General features: G+C 39.9%; 1 protein-coding gene across 5 annotated transcripts in view; it reads right to left on the bottom strand.

Annotated features, from left to right (window-relative positions):
• The window catches only part of ZFYVE9 (zinc finger FYVE-type containing 9), a 187430-nt gene extending 162808 nt beyond the window's left edge, over positions 1-24622 (bottom strand). For 4 of the 5 annotated variants that reach the window (XM_036833820.1, XM_036833838.1, XM_036833847.1 and 1 more), the window contains exon 1: positions 24505-24619. The gene's annotated coding sequence lies outside the window, so the exon portion shown is untranslated. Of the gene's footprint in view, positions 1-24504 lie in introns of all 5 variants that reach the window. The other variant, XM_036833828.1, reaches the window with a different exon arrangement.
• Between the last annotated feature and the right edge of the window lie 220 nt (positions 24623-24842).

Genomic DNA, 24842 nt, shown 5'->3' with positions numbered 1-24842 from the left:
ATAGATAAATAGGCACACATGATTTTCGGAAGAATGCATGAAAAAATGAAGGAGACACAAAGACAGGGTGAGAGGGAAAATTATAAAGAAAAAAAAAAAAACAAACTACAGACCAATATCCCTTATGAATATAGTACATGAAAAATCCTCAACCAAATACTAGCAAACCAAATCCAGCAACATGTAAAAAGGATTATACACTATGAACAAGTGACATTTATTCCACTCGTTCACATTGGTTTAATATATAAAAATTGATCAATGTAATACACTATATTAATAAAAGGACAAAAATTACATTTTCTTCTCAATACACACATTTGACAAATAGAGTATTTGACAAAATCCAACACCCTTTCATGATGAAACTGAGCAGGAGCATCTGGGGCTCCTGGGCACAGAAGCCTTTCCATGTCCCCCATTCCTTGTTTGTAGGGCACAGACTCCAGCCTCCTTGACCTTCCCTGAGTTCCAAAGGGCAGATTCAAGCAGTTGCTCATCAGGGAAGGGAGGGGATGCAGAGACAAGGGAGGAGCAGCCAAGACACAGTAGTGCCGCCTTGGGGCAGGGTCCTGGTTCTGCCTCAAGGGATACACACAACAATATCTTTAAGCTCTTTATAGAACTAAAACCCCTAACAAAAGGAAGATGTCAGGCATTCTTCATTCCAGAGAAGACCACCTGAGGCCAGATTAAAGGAACCAGAGAAACTCATCAAAAGATTACTGAGACCAGATTAAAGGAATGTAGCCCTTGCACACACCCTAATCTTATCAGAAACCCCACCTTTGAACTATTGCTATAAAACTCCTCACCAAATCCTCCCGGGTTGGGACACACAGTTTTCGAGGGCAGGAGTCTGCCGTGTCCCACTTTGCCTGGCAAAGCAATAAAGCTATTCTTTTCTACTTCACCCAAAACTCTGTCTCTGAGATTCAATTCGGCACCAGGGCACAGAGGCCAAGTTTTCGGCATCAATGATAAAAACACCCAACAAACTAGGGACATAAGGGAACTTCCGCAACCTGATAAATGCCATCTATGACAAACCCTAAACCTAAATGCAAAAGCTAAAACTCTTAAAAGAAAACATAAAAGCAAATCTTTGTGGCCTTGGATTAAACAATGATTTCTTAAATATGACACCAAAAGAACAAGTAACAAAAGAAAATACTAGATTAAATCTTCAACAAAATTTAAAACTTTTGTGCCTCAAAGAATACCATCATGAATGTGAAAAGACAGCCACAGAATGGGAGAAAATATTTGTAAATCATATCTGATAAGAGACTTATAGAATATATAAAGATATATAGGATGTGTGTGTGTGTGTGTGTGTGTGTATATATATCTTTTTTTTTTTTTTTTTTTGGCCATGCCACATGGCATGCCCGATATTCCTGACCAGGGATCAAACCCATGCCCTCTGCACTGGGAGAGTGAAATCTTAACCACTGGACCATCAGGGAAGTCCCTACATATAGGATACATATATTTTTTTAATTCTTACAATCAAAAATAAGAAAGACAAATAACCCAGTTAAAAATAGGCAAAGAATTTGAAAAGACATTTCTCCAAAGTAGATATGCAAATAGACAACAAGCACATGAAAAGATGCTCAAGTCATTAGTCACTAGGGAAATGCAAATCAAAATGACAATGAGATTATCACTTCACAACCCCTAGGATGGCTAGAATCCAAAAGACAAAACAATAGCAAGTGTTAATGAGATGAAGAAATTGGAACCCTGATACACTGGACAGGAAAGTAAAGTGGTGCAGCAGCTTTGTAAACCAGTTTGGCAGTTCCTCAAAAAGGTGAACATAGAGATAACCATATGACCCAACAATTTCACTCCTAGGTAAACACTCAAGAGAATATGCCTACATAAAAATTTATACACAACTGTTCATAGCAGCGCTGTGTACAATAACCAAAAAGTGTTAACAAGCCAAATGTCCATTAACTGATGAATGGATAAATAAAATGTGGTATATGCAATAAAGTATTATTCAGTAATAAAAAGAAATGAAGTATTGATACATGTTACAAACATGGATGAACCTTTAAAATATTTTGCTAAGTGAAAGAAGCCAGATGCCACTTATATGAAATATCCAGAATAGAGAAATCCAGAGACAAAAAACAGATTAGTGGTTACCAGGGACCGAGGAAGGGTGATGAAAGGAAACAGGGAATGGGTGCTAATCAGAAAGGAGTTTCTATGGGGGTGATGAAATTGCTCTAAAACTAGATAGTGGTGATAGTTGTACAACTCTCACCACTGAATTGTATACTTTAAATAGGTGAATTTTATGGTATGTGCATTATAACTCAATAAAGTTATTTTTTAAATAAAACTAGAAATAACTATTATTTCTAATCTGCCTGATCTTAACATGCATGCTCGGCCATGTCCATCAATCTAGCATATAAAAGCCATTGTAATGAATCTTCAATTATAAAATGGGAAAATTAACAACCAGTACTCTCACAACAAATTCATTTTAAGGGCTACAAAACTATTTTTGTACAAAACTACAAATCTATTATTTTTTTTCTTCAAATCTATTATTTTTAATCAAATCATATTCTTCAAAACATTCATCAAATGCCAACTATGATAAATGCTGAAGAAACTAAGCAATTTTATTTTTAACAAAGGATTTTGAAGTGTTTAGCAAAGCTCTATATTAAAACTTCTAACTCAATAAATAGTATATTTTATTTGTTTGATTTATCAGGGACTAATATGAATTGTCTAACAAAGCTAAGCAAAGGAATTTTAGACATTCCTGAACATTTCCCAGCTTGTAATTTCATGAAAAGTACCTACACTAAGCACTGACAATTTTGTCAAAATAAGGCTCTCCATGTGAATTTACAATCTTTTAGCATAGTGTGACATTATAAAAGTTGTTTAACTTCTTTTTACCTGTTTTTTAATTCCTCCTAAATGGGGATAATAAAATTATCTGCCCTAACCCTTTACTTGATTGCTATGAAAATCAAAAGAGAAAGCACTCTGTAAGGTACAATTATTACCTCCTAAATGAAAAGGCTGGACAAGTAGATGATTAAAATATCAAACACTTCTTAAGAAGAGGATAAATCTGGGAATGGGCATGTGGTGCTGTACTAGAGGGACAGACCTAAAAGGTTCTACTCCCCAAAACAAAAAATAGTATATCAATGGATTTACAAAGCTTTTTATCAATTCTTTTATACTGAACATTAGTAACTTTTTAAATCTAAAGGATCATTATCAGTCATAATCCTCCTAGACAGCAAAGAAAGAATTTTGGTTTTGAGCAGGACAAAAATAAATAAATAAATAAATCTGAAAAAGCTAACTTCAAAATTATTTTCCTTAAAGCTTTGAAAGTAGTTAAGCCACAAAAATGTCATGATGACCTGTTTAATATTACTTTTAAAATACTACAAAAAAATATTTGAGCAAAAGTAACACTTTCTCCAACACCACCCTAAGCAATCTAAAATAAGAACCCCTAGGGAGGCATCCACACCTGTCATTAAAGAAACACCAAAAGGACAACCAGAAACATGAAATAATCTAATTTAAAGTTGCCAGCTAGAAAGGTATAGTCCCAAGGATAAAAACTGTATTAAGTTACCTAACAGTTGCATGAGTTTATAAAACTCCATGATGTCCTGTCTACAGCCCCATCCACCCCTACTTTAACTGTCTTTTAAAAATTATTTTTATAAAAGGAAAAGCTCTGACAAGCTTGTATTAAAGACAAAGCTGAAAGAATAACAGAAGAGGGAAAGCACCTAACAATAAAGGAATTCTAAAAGTATGTTCACAATTTTCAAAAACTTAAACACATTTTCTGGCTAATCTTCACAATAAAAGACAACTCATAACTGGTAAGGAAGACACTGGTTTACATCAATTATATCTTTGAAACATCCAGTATTATAAATATGGAGGCTGAGGGCAGACAACTCAACAAATACATGTGATTATGAAGCTTCAAGCGGGTGGCAGGCAGGGAGACTACTACTACTACACCTAAACACTGAAAATAAAGCTCATAAATTCAAAGACTGCTGAAACTTATCCAGAGTGAGAGTGGTACCTCTGCAGGTTTAGGACATTTCCTTGCCTTGGACACTGGCAAATTCATGCATGAACAGAAGGAAAGTCTATCTTTTTGTCCAGTCTATGAATTCATCCAAGCATATATCTACTCAAGAACATATTTAGGAATTCCCTGGCAGTCCAGTGGTTAGGGCTCCGTGCTTTCAGCGCCAAGGCCCCAGTTTGATTCCTGGTCAGAGAACTAAGATTCCACAAGCTGCGTGGCATAGCCCCTGAAAAAAAAGAATACATTTACCGATCACCTACTATATATGCTCAAGAGCTAGTCTAAGAGCTCTGAAAATAAGAAATTTCCAGCCCAATGTGGGGAGGGGCTGACAATACAATATAATCCATGACAGATGGGTATACAGAGACACAGCATTTAGTTCAGCTGACAGAAAGTAGGAAAGATCAAAAGAGATATTTGAGGTGAATGTGGAATCTGAGGCATGAGTCTCCTGCGTAAGTCATTCTTTTTAAAGTACGCATGTTGACTTGTCTAGGCTGGTCTTTTGTTGTTGTTATTTTTTAAAGTCACATGTGTAATTAGAAAATCTTAAAAATTGGAAGTATTTTATCTAAACAAGCATATGTGTAACAAAAGACTGGTCCTGAAAAAGGAAATTCAAGTACACAAGCTTCTTAATTTAATTAATTTTAGATAAAATTAATAACTTAAAAGACTTAAATAACTTAAAAGTACTAACCTAGATCTCAATTCACTCATCTGTCCAATGAAGGAACTAGCCTAGAAAATCTCTAACTACTCTCTGACTTCTAAAATTGACTTTGAGTGTTCTATTTGTTGGTGGTTGCTACTCTAATAAATTTTAACAAAAATATATCCTAAACATTCATAATTAGTCTAGCTAACTGTAGATTAATTTATCTCCCAATACACACATCAATTAATTCTGAAACCAGTCTACATCCCAACAAGCACTGAGTGTCTATGCCCTCTGTCTTTTCAACTTCTTCCTCTAATGGTCTATAAATATCTTCAGATATCTTTTAATAACAGGAATCTTTTAATCTTTTAATAGCAAGCATTAAAACCTTTCCTTCAACTCTACATTCCCCTCTAGTTACTGCCTTTTCACCTTCCCTTCACAGTCAAGTGCTTTTTTAAAAAAATTTACTGATCCACTCTCTCTTCAAGCCACTGAAACTGCTCTAAATGCTTTCTAATTGCCAAGCCCAATATACACTTTAAAGCCTCATCTTAGCCTATCCAGAGGAACCAACACAGCTGAACACTCCTTTTTAAAACTCTTCTCCTGGGGCTTCCCTGGTGGCGCAGTGGTTAAGAATCCGCCTGCCAATGCAGGGGACACGGGTTCAATCCCTGGTCCGGGAAGATCCCACATGCCACAGAGCAACTAAGCCCGTGCACCACAACTACTGAAGCCCCCTGTGGGCCTAGAGCCCATGCTCCGCAACAAGAGAAGCCAACCCAGGGAGAAGCCACCCCAGTGAGAAGCCCGTGCACCGCAACTAGAGAAAGCCCGTGCGCAGCAACGAAGACCCAACGCAGCCAAAAATAAAATTAATTAATTAAAAAAAACACCTCTCTTTCCTTTCTCCTACAAAACTTGATAGTACTTTCTATGGATTTTCCTTCTCTGTCTCCTTCTGTGGGCTTTCCCCCTGTGTGTCTAGTAAGTATGATTTTTATCCAGTTATGTTCTCAGACCTCTTCTGTCTTCACTCTACTTGTTCTCACTGGATGGTTTCATCCACTCTTGTGGCTTTAACTACTCCCTAAAACCTATTATACCTCCTGCATCCAGAAGTAAAGGTTTCACCATACATTCAATAATCCCAGGCCAGACACCTAGGAACCATTCTCCTCATCAACTATGTCCAAACAATCCTAACATTTCTAAGTCTTAAATACCTCCTGCATCCAACCTTTTTTCTTTATCTCAGATGTTATTACCCTAATTCATACTACCATCTCTGGCTTAGATTTCAATAGTTTCCCAAGTGGTATACCTGTATCCATTCTGGTCCTCCTCCAACCCATCTGCTATACTGACACCAAAATAATTGTTCTAAAAGCTCAATGACCAATTGGTCTACCATTTTTAACTCTTCACTGGTTTCCCCATGCCCTACCTAAAATAAAAAAAATCTAACTCTTTTAAATAGTATATGAAGCTTTTCATCATCTGGCTCCATGCCTAGGTCTCTACCTCCACTCCTGTCCTCACTTAAAACTGCCATACCACACTATTTGCAGTTCCCCAAATAAAACGTTGTTTCACATACCTCCACATGTTTGTGCCCAAGGTTTCCTTTGCTTAAACTGTCCCTCTCTTTTTTATCCTCCTGGCAAACTCCTACTAATTTTTCAATATTGAACACAAGCATCACCGTTTCAGTAAAGCCATGGTGGAACTGATCGTCCTCGCTGAACCTGGTGCATTTAATTATTTACATATTTGCCTTCCCAACTAGCCCTTTAATTCTTTGATAGCAAGGATGTCTTATTCCTCTTTCTATCTTCAACACTTAAGCACAGTCTTGCCAGAGTAAATGTGTCAATAACTGTTGTTAAATGAGCAAATAAATGAATGAATGTAAAGTACTTCACTGGGCACTACTAAGGAATATAATTTTCCTTTCTCAAAAAACTTATGAATATGTAGTGGAGAATTGGGAAGACATATACTCATGAAAAGTTAGGTAAAAATGCAAAATAGAAGTCAGAAATCAGAAAAATTACATGACAAATGTAAAAGCGGGAATTCCCTGGTGGTCCAGTGGTTAGGACTCTGTGCTTTCACTACTGCATTCAATCCCTGGTTGGGGAACTAAGATCCTGCAAGCTGCACAGCAAAAAAAAAAAAAGGAAAGAAAGAAACTTCAAAAAAGAACGTAAAAGACGTACAAATATTAATATATTATAAAAACTTAGAGGAAACAGAAATCATTACAGCTTAGAATAATCTGAAAAGTCTTCATGGAAAAGCATTGAACTGAGTATTAAAAGAGACGTGAAATTTGGGAGATTTGGAAAAAAAGAGGAAAGAAGTATTTTTTAAAAAATCTTCTTGGGCTTCCCAGGTGGCGCAGTGGTTGAGAATCTGCCTGCCAATGCAGGGGACACGGGTTTGAGCCCTGGTCTGGGAAGATCCCACATGCCGCGGAGCAACTAGGCCCATGAGCCACAACTACTGAGCCTGCGCATCTGGAGCCTGTGCTCCGCAACAAGAGAGGCCGCGACAGTGAGAGGCCCGCGCACCCCGATGAAGAGTGGCCCCTGCTCGCCGCAACTAGAGAAAAGTCCTCCACAGAAACGAAGACCCAACACAGCCAAAAATAAATAAAGAAAGAAAGAAATTTATTTAAAAAAAAATCTTTTTCAACAATATACATAGATATAGACACACATATATATAAGAGCTTGCTATAGACTGAGATCAAAATGAGAACAAGAGGAGAGGGAGCTAGGATACAAAGACTTCATAAGAGCAAGATTTTCGGTCAAATCTCATTACAACAAATATAATTACAATCAAAATCTACGTATAATTCATATTTATATGATATAAATATTCATTTAACCAACATTTGGGCACCTGCTATGTTCTTGGCACAAGTCTAAGCACTGGGGATAAAGCTGCAAGTAAACAGGCAAAACCTTGGCCCTTGTGGAGCTTACATTCTAATGGGTGGAAATGGAGAATAAACAACATAAACATGTAAAATACTTATATGGTAAACTAGATGATACATGTTAAGGAGAAAAATTTAAGAAGAAAAGGAAAGATTGGGGGTTACAATTTTATACATAGAGAAAGTCTCACTGAGAAAATGAATTTTTGTCAAGACCTAAATGTCAGGAAGCAACTCTACAAATATCTAGGGGAAAAGAGTTCCAAGAAGAGGGAAGAGGAAGGACAAAGAGAAGATTAAGTGAGTGGAAGAGTAGCAGGTGAGGTTTATGCACGAATCAGATGAAGGCTGACCAACTGCCAATTATTTCCAATAAAAATCAATAAAATAAAATTTCAGTATACTAAAAGAATCCTGATAACCCATCTAGGATTTGCTATTCAGGAATCTAATATGTAACACAAGCTTAATTTGTTTCTATTTTCAAATTCCACTTATGAGAGATTTTAGTAGTCCCCTTAAATAAGAACTATACTAAATGAAAGCAGTCCCATCTCACTCTTAAAGCAGCCCCAAATTTCACAGAAACCACTGTATGATATGGTGACAAAATGCAAATACTACAATACAACTAAACTTCTACTTGCTTTCATTTCACGAGTCTGCTAAAAATATTTCACCAATCCTAAATTTATTTACCTTTTCCCAAAGGAGCTAGAGAAACAAGGATTTTTGTTGCTAGAATCTCACAGGATTTAAATGTCAAAAGATCAACTGCTGCACTTTTTTAAGAGATTTGTTCAGAGTTAAGTATGGAGTGCAAACCTTAAAACTATTTTTTTTTTTAAATCATCAGGGTAGAGTTAATAGGTATGAGCAAGCAGTAAAGCATTCGGATTAAAAACAAGGAAGGGTGCAGACTAAGCAATATCAAAACATTTTTAATGATTAAGTCAGTTAAACACTCAATAGAGCTTATCTATCCAGGCTGTTATGAAAGTTTAAAAACAAGCTAGGTAATCTTATAAAGTAAAGTTCAGGCTGCTTGAAAGCATCCAAGCACAAAATGGAATGAGTTTAGACTACTCTAAGTGGTTGTTAAAGTGTGGTCCACAGACTCGAGGAGATCCCCAAGATTTTCCAGGAAGTATATGAGGTCAAAACTATTTTCATACATATATTGAGTCATTATGTTGTACACCTGAAACTGTTATATCTGAATTACATCTCAATTAAAAAAACACTTTTTCATAATAACACTAAGATATAACAGCTTAGTATGCCTTTTTCACTGTATTGACATTTGTACTGATGGACATATTTGCACAGTGCAAAAGCAGTGGTGGGTAGAACTGTCTGCACTTTAGCACGAATCAAGGCGGCAACACCAAATTTTATTAGTAGTCATATTCTTCACTGCCATGCACTCTCAGTTTTTAAAAAATGCCAGTTTCACTTCATCGATGAAGCAATAAAAATTATTAATTTTGTTAAACCTGAACTCTTGAGTAAATGTCTTTTTAATGATCTGTGTGAAAAAATGGGAAGTACAAATAAGGCACTTCTGCTGCATGCCAAAGTGTGACGGTTGTCTTAGGAAGGCATTTGCACAATCATTGGATATGCAAACTCAACTAGCCACTTTTTCCATGGAACGTACTTAAAAGAAAAGAGGGAATTAAAAAGAGCATGAATAGCACAAGAAGATTCAACGAGGATATAGGTTAAATACAAGGTATGCTTCCGGCCCTCCAATAATTGATAGCGTAGCCTAGAAGTCAGCTGGCAGCCTCCAGCTATAGTCTCTTCAGGATCCCCAGCTCTCAAGCTGAGACTACTACTCTCTTCCTGGGCAGCTGATCATATCACGGCACTAGGGCCTGGCCATTTCTGTCAAATACAGGACCCTCTAAATGAAGAATTTTTGCTCTGGAGCCCTCATTGAGTCTGAGACTCTGTCAGATCTGAATCACACTCTGAGGCTCTCCCTGCCAATTCTGTTTCCTCTCCTTTCCTTTCATAGGAATCCTCCCCCTCCCCCTTATACCTCTTGTATTCCTAACTCTGTCTTGACATCGGCTTCCAGAAGAACTCAAATTGGCACAGGGGGTACCAGAAATGGACTGAGAAAGCAGAAAGTAAGAATGGGGTTTGGAAACTAGATCACTTACTGTCCCACCGGCAATAGGATCTCATCCTGGGTGGTATGTGAGGCACAGACAGCCCCGGGCAACAAGATGGTAGCCCAAATGCTAAAACCTTCTTGGGAAAAGTGCTAAAACTTTCTTGGGATAATGCTTCCAACGAGGAACACGCGGGCTTCCCTGGTGGCGCAGTGGTTAAAAATCCGCCTGCCAATGCAGGGGACACGGGTTTGAGCCCTGGTCCGGGAAGATCCCACATGTCGTGGAGCAACTAAGCCCGTTCACCACAACTACTGAGCCTGCGCTCTAGAGCTCACAAGCCACAACTACTGAAGCCCGCACGCTTAGAGCCCGTGCTCTGCAACAAGAGAAGCCACAGCAATGAGAAGCCCATGCACCGCAACGAAGAGTAGCCCCCCGCTCGCTGCAACTAGAGAAAGCCCATGCACAGCAACAAAGACCCAACTCAGCCAATAACTAATTAATTAATTAATTAATTAATTAATTAATTAATTAATTAATTTTAAAACAAACGAAGCGGAACATGCCGTGTGGTGTAATGACTGTGATGTCTGAAAAGTGTAAGGGGAACAATACAAATAAGAACAATGGAATGGCTGGCTGTTAGTTGTACAGACTCCCTAGAAAGGGCAGCTAACAATTGGAAACTAAGTGTGAAAGCCAGAGGGCTCTCTGGTAGCTCACAAACAAGTCCTTATCACTTACAGTGAAAGAGCAGAAAAAGATAGTTAAAGGCAGAAATGCTTCAAAGATGGCTGAATGCTCAGTCAGGGCAGGTTTGTTATACTACGGTCAGGGTCCTGGTTTGGAAAACATGGAAGCCTGATAGATGGGGTAGGGACAACTAAGATGGTTGCCCCCAAAGATTTTGATTCTCCAGACTCCTCTGCACTCCCAGCGTCTGCAGAGATGATGTTGGCACTTCCCACTGTGCAGGAATACACTTCAGAGGTCTCTCACCTGCAAGGCAACAAGAGCTCCCCTCAAGATCTGCCCCCCACCTCCACTCCTGGTTCCATGATAATAATTAATGTTAATCCTGTTAAGGACATCTTGGGCCTGATAAGAGAGAAAAGAGACAACACCCCAAAGTTGCTGCAAGAATTAGCCAGCATATACCAGCCGGATCAGTGAGGATACCCACAGTGCTGGATTTTGAGAGTACTTAATCAAGGAGGCCAAAACATTACTGAATAAGGTAAAGTTTGGTTGGGAGGTGGAAGGCCACTGTCTCAGAATATGGGGATTACCACTGTGACAAGGACTTAGGGTTTTGTAACTCACTGCTAGGGTGACTTCCAGAAGCCTGGAAAAAACAGCCCACACTGAATGAAGTTGAAATGCCTAAATTACTATGGCAGAGAATGGATAATGGGATTAAAGGCTCAGGAAAGGGGGAATGCTGGAGTGGATATATTATGTGAGGTCAGAAGACCCACCAGACAATTATGTTCCATAAGAGGGCCGATTAGACACACCACACACCAAGGCCATCAGGAATACACTGGTGAGACAGACCTTAGCATCACTAAGAATTTAAGTGGTGGCTCTCCTCTATAGTAGAGGCTGTCACAGAAATTGGTTCACTGATGATGGCAATGATGGGGCTCTGAAGCAACAGCAGCCAGGTGGTAGCACTTAAAACCAGAAGCTAGGGACTTCCCTGGTGGTGCAGTAGTTAAGAATCTGCCTGCCAATGCAGGGAACATGGGTTCAATCCCTGGTCCGGGAAGATCCCACATGCCGCGGAGCAACTAAGCCCGTGCGCCACAACTACTGAGCCTGCGCTCTAGAGCCCACGAGCCACAACTACTAAGCCCGTGTGCCACAACTACTGAAGCCCGCGTGCCTGGAGCCCATGCTCTGCAACAAGAGAAGCCACCGCAATGAGAAGCCCGTGCACTGCAACGAAGAGTAGCCCCCGCTCGCAGCAACTAGAGAAAGACTGCACGCAGCAATGAAGACCCAATGCAGCCAAAAATAAAGTAAATAAGTTTATTACAAAAAAACAAAATAACAGAAGCTAATGGACCACACTATCATCATGACTTGCAAGGTGGGAGACAGCCAATAAAGCTTGACCCACTGGGAGCCGGGGAGGGAGCTAACAGAACTTGGTGTCATTAGAGCAAAATAGACAGGCAATCAACAACAGTGCTGCTTATTAATATATACACAATCAAAGCAAGGCAAGAACAGATAAGCACAAGACTGAGAGTAGTTGCCTCAATAAAAAGCTACTATCCCTTGCCTAATTCCTGGACCTGAGCCAGTTTTCAGATCCAGACTGATGGACTTAAAGAGATGGATGGGTCCCCAGGAGTAAGGACCCTGCAACAAATTTTTTATATATATATATATTTCCCCAAAGGGACGTATGACTATTTACTCAGGTGACTATATAGGTATAGTGGGGAAAGGAAAATACCCAGACATCTGAAGAACTACTGGTCACAGAGGCTGAGTTAATGTTGATATCCAGAAACGTGGAACATAATTATGGCCCAGTTACAGGGGAAGGAATATAGGAACTAAGTAAGAAATAGGGTTCTGGCCAAAGTCTAGCTTATGGTAGGTCCACAGTCCACTGACCTACCCAGCACTTATTTTCCCAGGTCCTGAATACATAAACAGGATTGGCATACTTAGCAATTGAAAGGCCAAATGAGACCTAAAAATGTCTCCCCACTCCTTGGCCAAAACAGTAAATCAAAAAAATATTGTGTCGGGGGTGGAGGTAAGAGGAATGGCAGAGATTAGCGCCACCCTTAAGGATCTCAAAGATGTGGGGGTAGTGGTCCCTTTCATATGTTTGTTTAATCCACTAGTCTGTCCTCTGTAGAAACCAGCTGGATCCTAGAGAATGACTGAAGACTACCACAGCTCAACCAAGTAGCAGCCGTGACCACAGCTACCATGCTGGATGTAATATGTTTGCTACAGCAGATATATATAGCCTCAGGTACATGGCATGCAGCCATTGATTTGGCAAATGAGTTCTTTTCTATCCCAATCAGAAATAGTTCCTTTCACATGGAGTAAACAACAGTATACACTCAGTTTTGCCTCAGGGCTATATTAATTGTCCTACTCTGTCATAAGATAGTCTGAAGAGATCTGAACTCAGAATAGCACACTAATCTAGTAAATCAATGACATCATGTTGATCGTGCAAGATGATCAAGAGATGGCTAGCACGCTGAAGGATATATGTGCTCCAAAGGATGGGAGAAAAACTATGACTATTCAGGGATCTGCCATTTCAGTGAAGTTTTAGGAATCCAGTGGTTAAGGTTATGCCAACACACTCCCTCCAAAGCAAAAGACAAACTGCTGCATCTTGCATCCTTACTATTATCCTTACTATTAAAAAAAAAAGGGAAGCACAAGGTCTGCTAGATTTCTTCAGATTCTAGAGTCAACACATTCTATACACTGCTGTGGCCCATGTACTGAGTAATATGAAAGGCTGCCAGCTTTGAGTGGAGTAAACAACTCTGCAGTAGGTCCAGGTTGTAGTGCAAGCAGTTCCTATGCTATTGGAGGTATAAATGGTGGGGAAAGACACAGTACAGACTTTATAGCAAGCCCAAGTGGGAGAATTACAATGCAGGCAGGCCCCTGGAGTTCTGCAGAAAAGCCATGCTATTAGAAAAACAACTCCTGCTGTGCTACTGGGCTCTGGAAGAGACAGAACGCTTGACCATTGGGCACCATATGTCCAGAACTGCCCATAATGAGCTGGGCTCAACAGGACTCTCCAAGTCATAAACTCAAGTGAGCTCAGTAACAATCCATTATGAGATGGAAATAGTACATCAAAAATCAAACCCAAGCAGAACCAAAGGGCACAAGTAAGCTATGTAAGTAGGCAGTCAAGACTTCCCTGACACCACAGTTGTGCCAGCACCCTTCCTCAGCTCACATCTATAGCTGTTTGGAGGATCCTATACAACCAAGTTAAGGAGGACATAAAAGCCAAAGCTTGGCTTATAAATAGGTCAGCTCAGTATGTGAATGCAAGCTGAAAAAAAACAACAGGTTCATTACAGCCACACTTAGGGGTGACTGTGACAGTGGAAAGGGAAAGTCTCCCTAAGATGGAGCTTCAAGTGAGGTACTTTGTGTAGAAAGAAATGTGGCCTGAGATGAGAATTTATACAGACTCATGGGCAATGGCAAATGGACTGAGTACCTACCTGGTTAGGGGTCTTTAAGGGAAAAGACTGTACAATGGATGCAAGAAGATATGAGTGGAGGCAAATGAATGAACATATAGGAGCGAGCATAAAGTGTGAAAATCTTTTTCACGTGTTAATGCCCATCAGAAAGCATCCAATGCAGAAGAGACAATGAACAACCAAATAGACAAAGTAACTCAGACAGCTGACATTAGCCACCCAGAACTGGCATGATGGGAACATGAACAGAGAAGCCACTGTAACAGAAATGAAGATGGAAGCAGAGAAGGAGGCATGGATGCCCACTTACCAAGGCCCAAACAAGCTACTGTCAACTCTTAACATCCAACCAATGAACGACACTGAGCCCCCCATACAGCACTATGCCTCAAGCTGACCAACTGGCTAGGGGATATGGGGATATATGCTTTTCTTTGTTATACAGCAGAAACTAACACAACATTGTAAAGCAATTATACTCCAATAAAGATGTTTAAAAAAAAAAAAGTTAAAGGTTCTAGGCACACTTTTGCCAGGAGACATATCAAGGATCATAATGAACTATATAAATTACAGCTGCAGCCTGGGAATTTGGGACTCTGTGTATCCCGCGATCAGGAGACAAGAAGTAGAATCACCACAATGAGGCTAATTAAACCTCATCCTCAGGTGAAGTAGGGCTGCTGTTACATAATGGGATCAAGGAGTATATCTGGAATTCAGATGATCCATTTGGGTACCACTTGATACTCCCCTGCCCAATTGTGACTGTGAACAGACAAATGCAACCACTCCAGCCTGAGAAGAGCATGGTTCTCAGACCCCTCAGAAATGAGGGCTGGGGCTTCCCTGGTGGCGCAATGGTTAAGAATCCGCCTGCCAATGCAGGGGACATGGGTTCGAGCCCTGGTCCGGGAAGATCCCACATGCCGTGGAGCAACTAAGCCCGGACACCACAATTACTGAGCCTGTGCTCTAGAGCCCGTCTGACACAACTACTGAAGCCCTCGTGCCTAGAGCCCATGCTCCGCAGCAAGGGAAGCCACCACAATGAGAAGCCCGTCACCGCAGCAAAGAGTAGCCCCCGCTCACGGCAACTAGAGAAAGCCCACATGCAGCAACAAAGACCCAACGGAGCCAAAAATAAAATTTTAAATAAAAAATGAGGGTTGGGTCATACCACTAGACAAACCACCAAGAACTTCAGAAATGATAGCTAATGGCAAGAATTCAGACTGGATAGTGGAGGAGACAAAGAGAACCACTGTGACCTGGAGACCAGCTACAGAGATGGAGGCTGAAGCCTGTCTCACTATCCTACTTTTAACTTTCCCATTAGGAAGAGAGGTCCATGGAAATGGAGGAGCTGCTCTCAGAAAATGTTTAGAGACACAGATCCACACAGCGTAAGAAAGGGACTGTGGCAATCACTTGGATCTCCCTTCAAAAAAGAACCTGCATTCAGGTGCAAGGAATACAGTTAGCTAGTAGCCTCCAGCTGCAGCATATAAGACTTCATCTCAGCTTTCCAGGGGAGTCCACACTCTCCTTGGGCAGCTCCTAGCCAGTGACTAAACACAGTGGATTTTCTAGAACCTGGCCATTTCTTCCTAATGCAGGACTCCTCTAACAGGCAGTTTTTTGCTCTGGAGCTTCTTATTGGGTTGTCCAAGATTTTTTTTCCAGATCTGCATCACAGACTGAGGTTCTCCTTGGTCAGTTCAGCTTCTCCCTTTCCCTTCACAGGCATTCTATTACCTACCCCGCATAAAAATCCCTTGCACTAGTAACTCCAACTCAATGCTTCCCAGGGGGGACTTCCCTGGTGGCACAGTGGTTGAGAATCTGCCTGCCAATGCAAGGGAGCCAGGTTCAGAGCCCTGGTCCGGGAAGATCCCACATGGCGCAGAGCAACTAAGCCCACACGCCACAACTACTGAAGTCTGCGCGGCTAGAGCCCACGCTCCGCAACAAGAGAGGCCACCGCAATGAGAAGCCCGTGCACTGCAACGAGGAGTGGCCCCCACTCGCCGCAAGTAGAGAAAGCCCTCGCGCAGCAACGAAGACCAAACACAGCCAAAAAAAAAATATCAATGCTTCCCAGAGGACCAAACCAACACACTTTGTAATTAACTCTTTATATGGATCATCTCATTTAGTCCACTGAAGTACTACTGTTATTCCCTTTTTACAGATGAGGAAACTGAGGCACAGAGACATTAATTAACTTGCCCAAGATCACAAGGCAAAAGCAGTGAAACTAAAATTTGAACCCAGGCAGTCTAACTCCAAAGTCTGAGCTTTTAATTACTATGCCAGGGAAGACAAGATATTATCTTGTCAGCTTCAGATATTAAAATGAGAGTATTTATTCTGTATAATTTTAGAGACGAAAACAACAAAAGGATAGATGTTAAAGAAAAGCAGATCTTTGGTTAAATACAAAAGAAATTTTCTAATAATCAATAGTAACTGACAACAGAATGAAGTCCTTCAGGAAGTAATCAGGGCTGATCACCGGAGGGTTCAAATAGCCATGGATATTGTGAGGGTAAGGCTTTATAAAACAGATAAAAGTTGACCTAGATCAGTAAAAGCTGTACTACTAACTATTATGTGGATAAAAAGGGTTCCACGGCCAATTAGTCTGGGTAATATACTGGTAAATAAAGTGAAACAAATTTCTTTACTTTTACTCCTCAGTTTTTAAAATACTAATGTGCAGTTACAAATCTCTACCTGAGGGATCTAGTATGCTAAAAAAACCCAAATTTATTGTATTTGACTAAAGAACACTTCCTTGCTCCTGGTTGAGGATGATTTCTTTGCCAAGTCAAGATTCACTGATCCAAGGACTGCAGAAAAAGCTAACAAGTAAAAGTATGACAATTTTCTAGCTGGGTAACAATTTTCCAACCAGTCAAAACATCACTTGATTACCTACACGTCAATATTAGCATCTCTAATACCTCCATGGTGGGTAGGCTATATAAAAGTTTTGTCACTAAAATGCATTTTATCCTTTTTGAATGCAAAACATGCCCTCCTTTGCTTTCTCAACAAATTCTCTTAAGATCTACAACAATGGGTCCACATTTTAATTACTGAATTCTCACTTTATGAGCAATATGAAAGCTTTAATTATTTCAAGTGTGCTACTGGTGATCTGGTTATTTTCATATAACACAGCTCTATATGCATTTTTCACAAACATAAAAACACATCACAAGAAAGGGCAGAAGAAAGGGAATAACAGGTAGAGAGGGAAAAGGCCTCAGTCACAAACTATTCATCCAGCTAATTTCCAGAGTTTTTGTGTTTTTATTCAGAAATATATTCTCTTTATTCATTACAGGGAAAACTTTTATGTAAATTACAATCCCTTGGTCTTGATTCTCCTATCTTCCTCAGCCACTACCCACAGCCCACTGCCCCCCCACGCTGTTACTTCATTAATGACATTTAGTCACCATTGCCTAGAGCTGTCCACATGCCATCTATCTTTTCATTGAGCTCTTCTTTAGAAATATTGAATAGAATATTAAATGTGGAAAGGGCCTTAACATCTAGCCCACCACTCATTTTCAGATCAGAAAAATGAGGTCCAGAGATCAGTTAGTATACTTATCTAATAATCACAAAGCAGGCATTTATCTACTTCAAAAATAAGTATATGAAAGCGGAAATTCCCCAAATACATGCACATACACATCATTTTTTAAATATAAATTGCTACATGCCAATAGCATACTTCAAAGGCAAATCAACTAAAGTTGTGCTCTTCTAATTTGAATACTTCCTAAAGCACTATGGAAAATCTTATAATAAAACAAATACAGAACACATGGGGAAGTTCACATGATGAAAAAGAGTGTGGAGTTTGTTGTCAGAGTTATATGGTTTGAATCATGGATATGGACTTAGGAAAGTCAATAAAACTCTCCAAGCTTCAGTTCCTTCAGCTGTAAAACATCCATGATACCATGGGTATTATAGGATCATTTTAAGAATTATAAATAACAGACATGAAACACCCACCAGAAAGATAGCACACCGTTGACAAAACTTTTACATTACACAAATAAGTAATAAAAGGCAAAAGAAATCAAGGAAAATGTTGTAAACCTGGAATCTTGGGAGGACTGGATAATGGGGCATGCAGCTACATTTTACATTTTACTTCCCATTTTAGCCACACACATTTTATAAAACGCCCAGGCAAGCTAGAGGTTTATTATAGGCATAATATGATACAATACTCATTGGCCAATGAATAGTAGACCCCATGGATTAGGTTGGAACCAGACCATGAAGGGCTGTGCCAGAATAAAGAATCTTAATCTTGTTTTTTAACCATTGAGCAGAAATTTCCAAGAGTGACCTCACAACAATCTCAAAAATAATTTACTTTAGCTACTAATTTTTTAAAACAACAAAAACAAAAAACTTTGGCAGCTATTACATCACCAGAATTACAAAAAGGTCTAGATGATGTATTCTGAAGTTTTAAATTTTTTCTCAAACTGGCAGTGTTTTACTTCAATTACTTTTTAGAGGTTGTTTCTCTCATTCAATTGAAAATGAAAAATGGAGATTAAAAATTACATAAACCCTGACGGAATATTTTCACAAAATTTTGATACCACTCATCCTTTATTTTAATAAACAGAATTCTGAGATAGGCTCTGTTGTGTTTTGAAATAATAATAACATATGATTTACTCTTTCTTCATTTTAATAAAACAAATTCTGGTAGATAAACTACCATGAGAGGTTAGAAGAGAACTGTTACAAACAGAAATGCTTACCTCTTCATTAATACCAGCAAAAAGACTCCAGAACTGCTGTTTTTTATAGCTTTATATAGAAATTACGGCATCCAAAGCAACTATAAGATTGTGTAACAAACCAGTTATACAATCTTGTATAACTTTCAGCCCACTCAGTTCAAAATCAGCATTAAAAGATCTAAAAGTGATGATTATCAAATGGGAAAACACTGTGGCTGATCCACTGTATGTAGAATGAAGGCCCCAAATGCACTCTGTTTACTCAAATAATGGTTCCCCGCAGAATTTCCTAACTAGTTTGAAAAAGCTTTAGAAACATTAGCAAGTCATTATTGCTGACTGTGAACTATGTCCTATAAAACCTCATAGAAAAAGCTTTAATACTCTGAATGGAAACAAACAATAGGGGACTATACTACATATAAGAATAAAGAATTTTGGGACTCCCCTGGTGGCACCATGGTTAAGAATCCGCCTGCCAATGCAGAGGACATGGGTTCAATCCCTGGTACGGCAAGATCCCACATGCCATGGAGCAACTAAGCCCATGCGCCACAACTACTGAGCCTGCGCTCCAGAGCCCGAGGGCCACAACTACTGAAGCCCACGTGCTGCAACTACCGAAGCCCGCGCACCTAGAGCCCATGCTTTGCAACAAAGAGAAGCCACGGCAATGAGAAGCCCGTGCACTGCAACAAAGAGTAGCTCCCGCTCAAAGCAACTAGAGAAAGCCCGCGCGCAGCAACGAAGACCCAACGTAGCCAAAATAAAAAAGAATAAAGAATTTTTAACAAATTTCCATTTAAGTTCAATTTTTTTAATCTAAGGCATGAATTTACTACTTCTGTATTTTTTAAAATGCAACAGAACTACCATCATTGATATTAAGTCACATATCCTTGAGGATGTATTATCATAAACAACCAAAAAGTTCAAAAGATGATAAATCACTACAGAATTATCAACTAAAGAAACTATTATAGTCAAAAGCTAGGGCCGCAAAAGCATTTTTAAGCTTAAATAAACAAATGTAAGGAATTTAAACTAAAAGATAATTTATAGAAAAAAGTTTAGGATTTTTACAAAGAGTTCTGTAATATAAAATCCTGAACACCTCAACAGCCTCATCAACATGCATTAAGCCTCCCTTGCCCAATATGAATTCAATGCCTTCTTCTTGATTTCAGTGTGTCCAAAGAAATTTCCTCATCTTTACCTTATTTTATTAAAGGCTCTCAAAAAGTACTTCATAAATACAAAACAGTATATACTGTTTTAATTTTTCTAATAGTTCAGTTCTGTGAATGGGCTATTTATAATAATTCAAAAGAAAAATTTTTAACAGGAAATATTTTATAAATAACATTTAAATCATTTTATTAAATAAAACTTATGGAGTATTATAAAGTGGAAGACATTCTACTAACTACACAATTAAAATACTAATACTGATACCTTGGTTTCTCCTTAATTTAGCAATCTTTAATACTTACAAATTGATCATACTGATTTTATATTCTTGGTAGTAAACTCCATAAATAATGACCTTTCAAGCTCTTTCAAACAGAAGTAAACAAGAAGTATAGTTTCCACTTCAAGGGTAACACTGATTTACCAGGACTCATGGGACTGAATTACAGCTCTGACTTACACATTATATCATTTAATCCTCGCAATAATCCTATAAGATGGGTATTATCAGCTTCGTTTTATAGGAGAATAATTTGAGGCTTAAAGGGGGTAAGAAACTTGTCCAGGGTTATACAGGTTATAAGAAAAGACTGGACCCCATATCTGACAGGTTATAAAAATCTAGTTATAATCTACTGCGGTTATGTAAGGAAAAGTCTATGTTTTGAAGATTCTTCAATTCTTAAATAATGTAAGTTTAATAAATTGATACTGCTTTTTGAAAACTAAGTATATGAACTATTTCTATTTGGTAACTGCAACTATGTATCTTTCACTGATTATTATATACTAAGAATGTTGTTCCAAATAATGCAAGTCAGGTACACACAAGTAAAATCAAAGATCACGTAAAACTGAAAATGAATAATTGAAAAATGAATAAAACTCTGAAAATGTAACAAATATATTTTCACAGAGAATGGCTAATTTATTAGCTAGACACAGGGAAGAGCTAATTTATTCGCTAAAAATGAAATGGAAAATATGTGTAATAGTTAAGATCAAAATTGTTTTCTATCAAAAATTTCAAAAAATTCCAAAAGTAAACTCATTCTCTAAAAAATTAAAGCTACCAAGTTTTAAGTCACACAGAAATTCCAATGCCTGGTTTTTGTTTTTGTTTTCTCCAAAAGGAGGAATGGAATTGAGCATTTATTGAGCACCTTCTATGTGACAGACACTGAGTTAATTGCTTTTGATTACTTTTATCTCATGGAACCTGTTCTACTGCCCTGACTACTGAGGGGTACCATTACTCCAATAGCACATAAGAAGAAACTCAGGATCTAAATGTCACATTGCTATAAGAGTGCAGTAAGACTGCAGTAAGGATTCGTACTCACATCTGACTCCATATTCTGCACCACATCATGCAATTAACAACCACAAAACACACCACACACACCATCCCTTTAGCAACATGAGAATTTAAGTTAAAATCCAAGCAGTTATCTTTTAAAGAAGCTTTGTGCCCTGCAACTAGTCTGCGGCCAGCACATAACAGGTGCCAAATAAAAGTTTACTGAATGGAATGTAACAGGAAGAAATGGGATCATCTCCACTCACACCGTCTTTCTCAAGGAGTTAACATAAAACTATTGCTCACCAGGCAACATACAGTTTTCTCCTTAAGGAATAAAACACTGAATCAGGAATTAGAAGAAAAAGGAATGACCATACATAAAAATTATTAATATTCTTAAAGGGCAAGCTACTGGATTAAACATAGAAGCCTTAAATAGAGATCCAGCATGTTCCACTCAATTACAACACTTATCTGACTCTGCCTTATAACAGTTAATTAGGACTTCCCTAGTGGCGCAGTGGTTAAGAATCCGCCTGCCAATGCGGACACGGGTTCGAGCCCTGGTCCGGGAAGATCCCACATGCCACAGAGCAATTAAGCCCGTGCACCACAACTACTGAGCCTGTGCTCTAGAGCCCGCAAGCCACAACTACTGAGCCTATGTGCCACAACTACTGAAGCCCGTGCGGCTAGAGCCCGTGCTCCACAACAAGAGAAGTCACGACAATGAGAGGCCAGTGCACCACAACGAAGAGTAGCCCCCACTCGCCACAACTAGAGAAAGGCCACGCACAGCAACAAAGACCCAATGCAGCCAAAAATAAATAAATAAAATAAATAAATAAATTTATTTTAAAAAACAGTTAATTAAACATGTCCTGCTTCCACAATTAGCTAGTTGCTAGCACAGACCTTGGTCATTTTTGTGTTTCTCAAAACACCAAAGACAGTATCTGGTACTTAATATTAACAGCTAAAATTTTATAAAGATCTTTCACAGATTACAAAGCTTTTTCAGATGCATTTATCCTAAAAGCCTTGCAAGATAAGTATGATAACTATCTGCATTCTACAGACAATGACATTGAAGTCCAAGATTAAGAGCCAAGGTAAGTGGTCAGGTATCCTTCTGTAACACCACAGCTACCAGAAAAGGCTCTCAATAAATGTTCGTTGGTTGAATCAGCTGTCCCTAGAAATGTTTGTTGGTTGAATCAGCTGTCCCTAGAAATATGATTTTTCTAAGATTACCACCATTATCTGTCGCTATGAGAAATGACTGTATTGCCACTTAAGATTTATAGCTTTGCTAGAAAACAGATACCTTCACTCAGCTTGACAAGGTTAATTAACTTTAAACTTATTACCAGTGATTCTCAAACTTTAGTAGGACTAAGAACTGGGGAGCTTGATAAAAGTGAAGCTCCTTGGGCCACTACCATTTCTAGAAATTCTGATTCAAGTGGCCAGGAATCTGCATATTTTAATAAGCACTCTTAGCTGATTCTAATGTTGGTAGTCTTTAGGGACACACTAAGAACTGAATTAGATTTTTTTAAACCTAAATTCATCTACCTCCCCCAAATTTTTTAATGGAGCCATTTTTTTACAGTTATAAATATTTAAGCAAAAATCTTACAAAAAACAATACAAGGCTATGGCATCGAAAAGGACAGGTCCCCAAAAAACGTTTAATACACAAAACCTCCCTAGACCTGGAGCTTCACATGCTGCACAGAAGGTAAATCAGGGGTCTTTTAGGTAGTTACCCATGTTATTCTGTTTTAATTGATGAATTCAACTATGACTGCAATGTAATTTAGTAAAACATTTTTATAGGTCTTATACAAATGACGATGTTCAACAGTAAAATGGAACAGTTAACTCTGAACCTAATACAGAGATAATAATTTAATCACCAACAATACAAGCCCATTTTAAACTTTAAATGACCATCAAAATGTTCTGAGATTATGGGTGACTTTTCCCCCGTTAGTAAATATTTACTGAGGGTTGGCATAGTACCTCTCTGTACTTTCTGAACTTTCTACAATAAGCATTTTTTTTTCAGGATTATAAAAGTTTTATAAGTATTTATTAATCCTACAACCTTCACATACATAATGGGAAACAAGAATAACCTGAACCACATTTATCATAAACTACAAACACCCAAATATCTGACTTATGGTACCAAACTGTAATCACTAACTTTTTTTAAATTAATACCAGAACAAATCACTTAACTACTAAAATTTAGAATATGTCCTATTTCTATCAGGTATCTGTTATTAGCATGACTTTTTAAAATCCTCTTGTCATCTATCCTATGGATCTATTTAGGAAGACAATTCTGTAACGAGGACTGAGGCATTAAAATATTTACACTCTCTCATGGCGGGGCGGGGGACCAGACCTTTGGTGTTTTTGTGTTTTTTTTAAGATGTTGTTCTAATTGTATTTATCTAGAAAACTTAACATCGCAAAGCTGGGAGGGGGCTTTCTCCAAGGCAAACCACGCTTAGAAGCAAAATGTAACAGAAGAAGGCAAAGATGAGCTACCGGTAGGTGATGAAATTTCACCTCAAATAAGACGCAAACGGTTGTTTTCAGCCCAGTCAGGTGGGTGCATGACACTCCAGGAGTTCCTAGGGCTTTCAGGGCCCCGCACTTTCTGCGCTCTTTCTCTCTCCCTGCTCTCCCGCCCCTCCCCCCGGGACTCTGCGGGACTCAGCATGGGGCGAGGAAAAGCCCTGGCTGTTCGCAAACAGGCGATCTCTGCCTCCCTCCGGGATGTACGTGCGGGGCCCAGGGTAAGAGGCTGCGCTCGGCCCGGCGCCGGGGCCAAACCGAAGGGTGCCAACGACCCTGCCAGTCCCCCGCTCCACACACCCGGCCGCCCCGGAGCCCAGGCCGGGGCGAGGGCTTCCCGGCGACGCGGGGCCTAGTCGCCCCCCACGCGCCTCCGGCCTCCCGGGGGACGCGAGAAAGAAGGGCTGAGGCCCCCCTAGCCGCGGGGTGGGGGAGGCGGCCGCAGCGGCAGGACGCCCCGTCCGCCCGGCCCGAGGGCTTACCCAGGACCTTCCCGGGCGGCCGAAGGCCAGCGAGCACGGGACCGCGCCGCGCCGCGCCACACTCACCTCGAGCAGCGGCCGCCGCCGCCTCAGCATGGCCGTGGGGGTCGTCCCTGAGCAGACAGCCTCCTCCGGAGGGCACCGGCCCGGCCCCAGGCGCCGCCGCGAAGCCTCGCACTCCTGAAGGAGCTGTGGTTGCCGCTGCTCCTGAGGCCCAGCGCCCGCCGAGCCGCATCGGGCTCCCGGGCCGCCGCAGCCACGCGGATCCCGCAGGAGCGCCGCTGAGCCGGGCCGGGGGCGCAAGGCTGCGGCGGGACAACCGAGGTGCTGCAAGCGGGGATCCTCCGCGAAGCCTCCAGCGTCGCCGTGGCCGCTCCCGCCGCCGGCGCCGCTGGGCCACAGCG

This window comes from Balaenoptera musculus, chromosome 1 (assembly GCF_009873245.2).
Source record: "Balaenoptera musculus isolate JJ_BM4_2016_0621 chromosome 1, mBalMus1.pri.v3, whole genome shotgun sequence".
NCBI classification, from domain to species: domain Eukaryota; kingdom Metazoa; phylum Chordata; class Mammalia; order Artiodactyla; family Balaenopteridae; genus Balaenoptera; species Balaenoptera musculus.
This window is presented reverse-complemented; position numbering and strand designations above follow the sequence as displayed.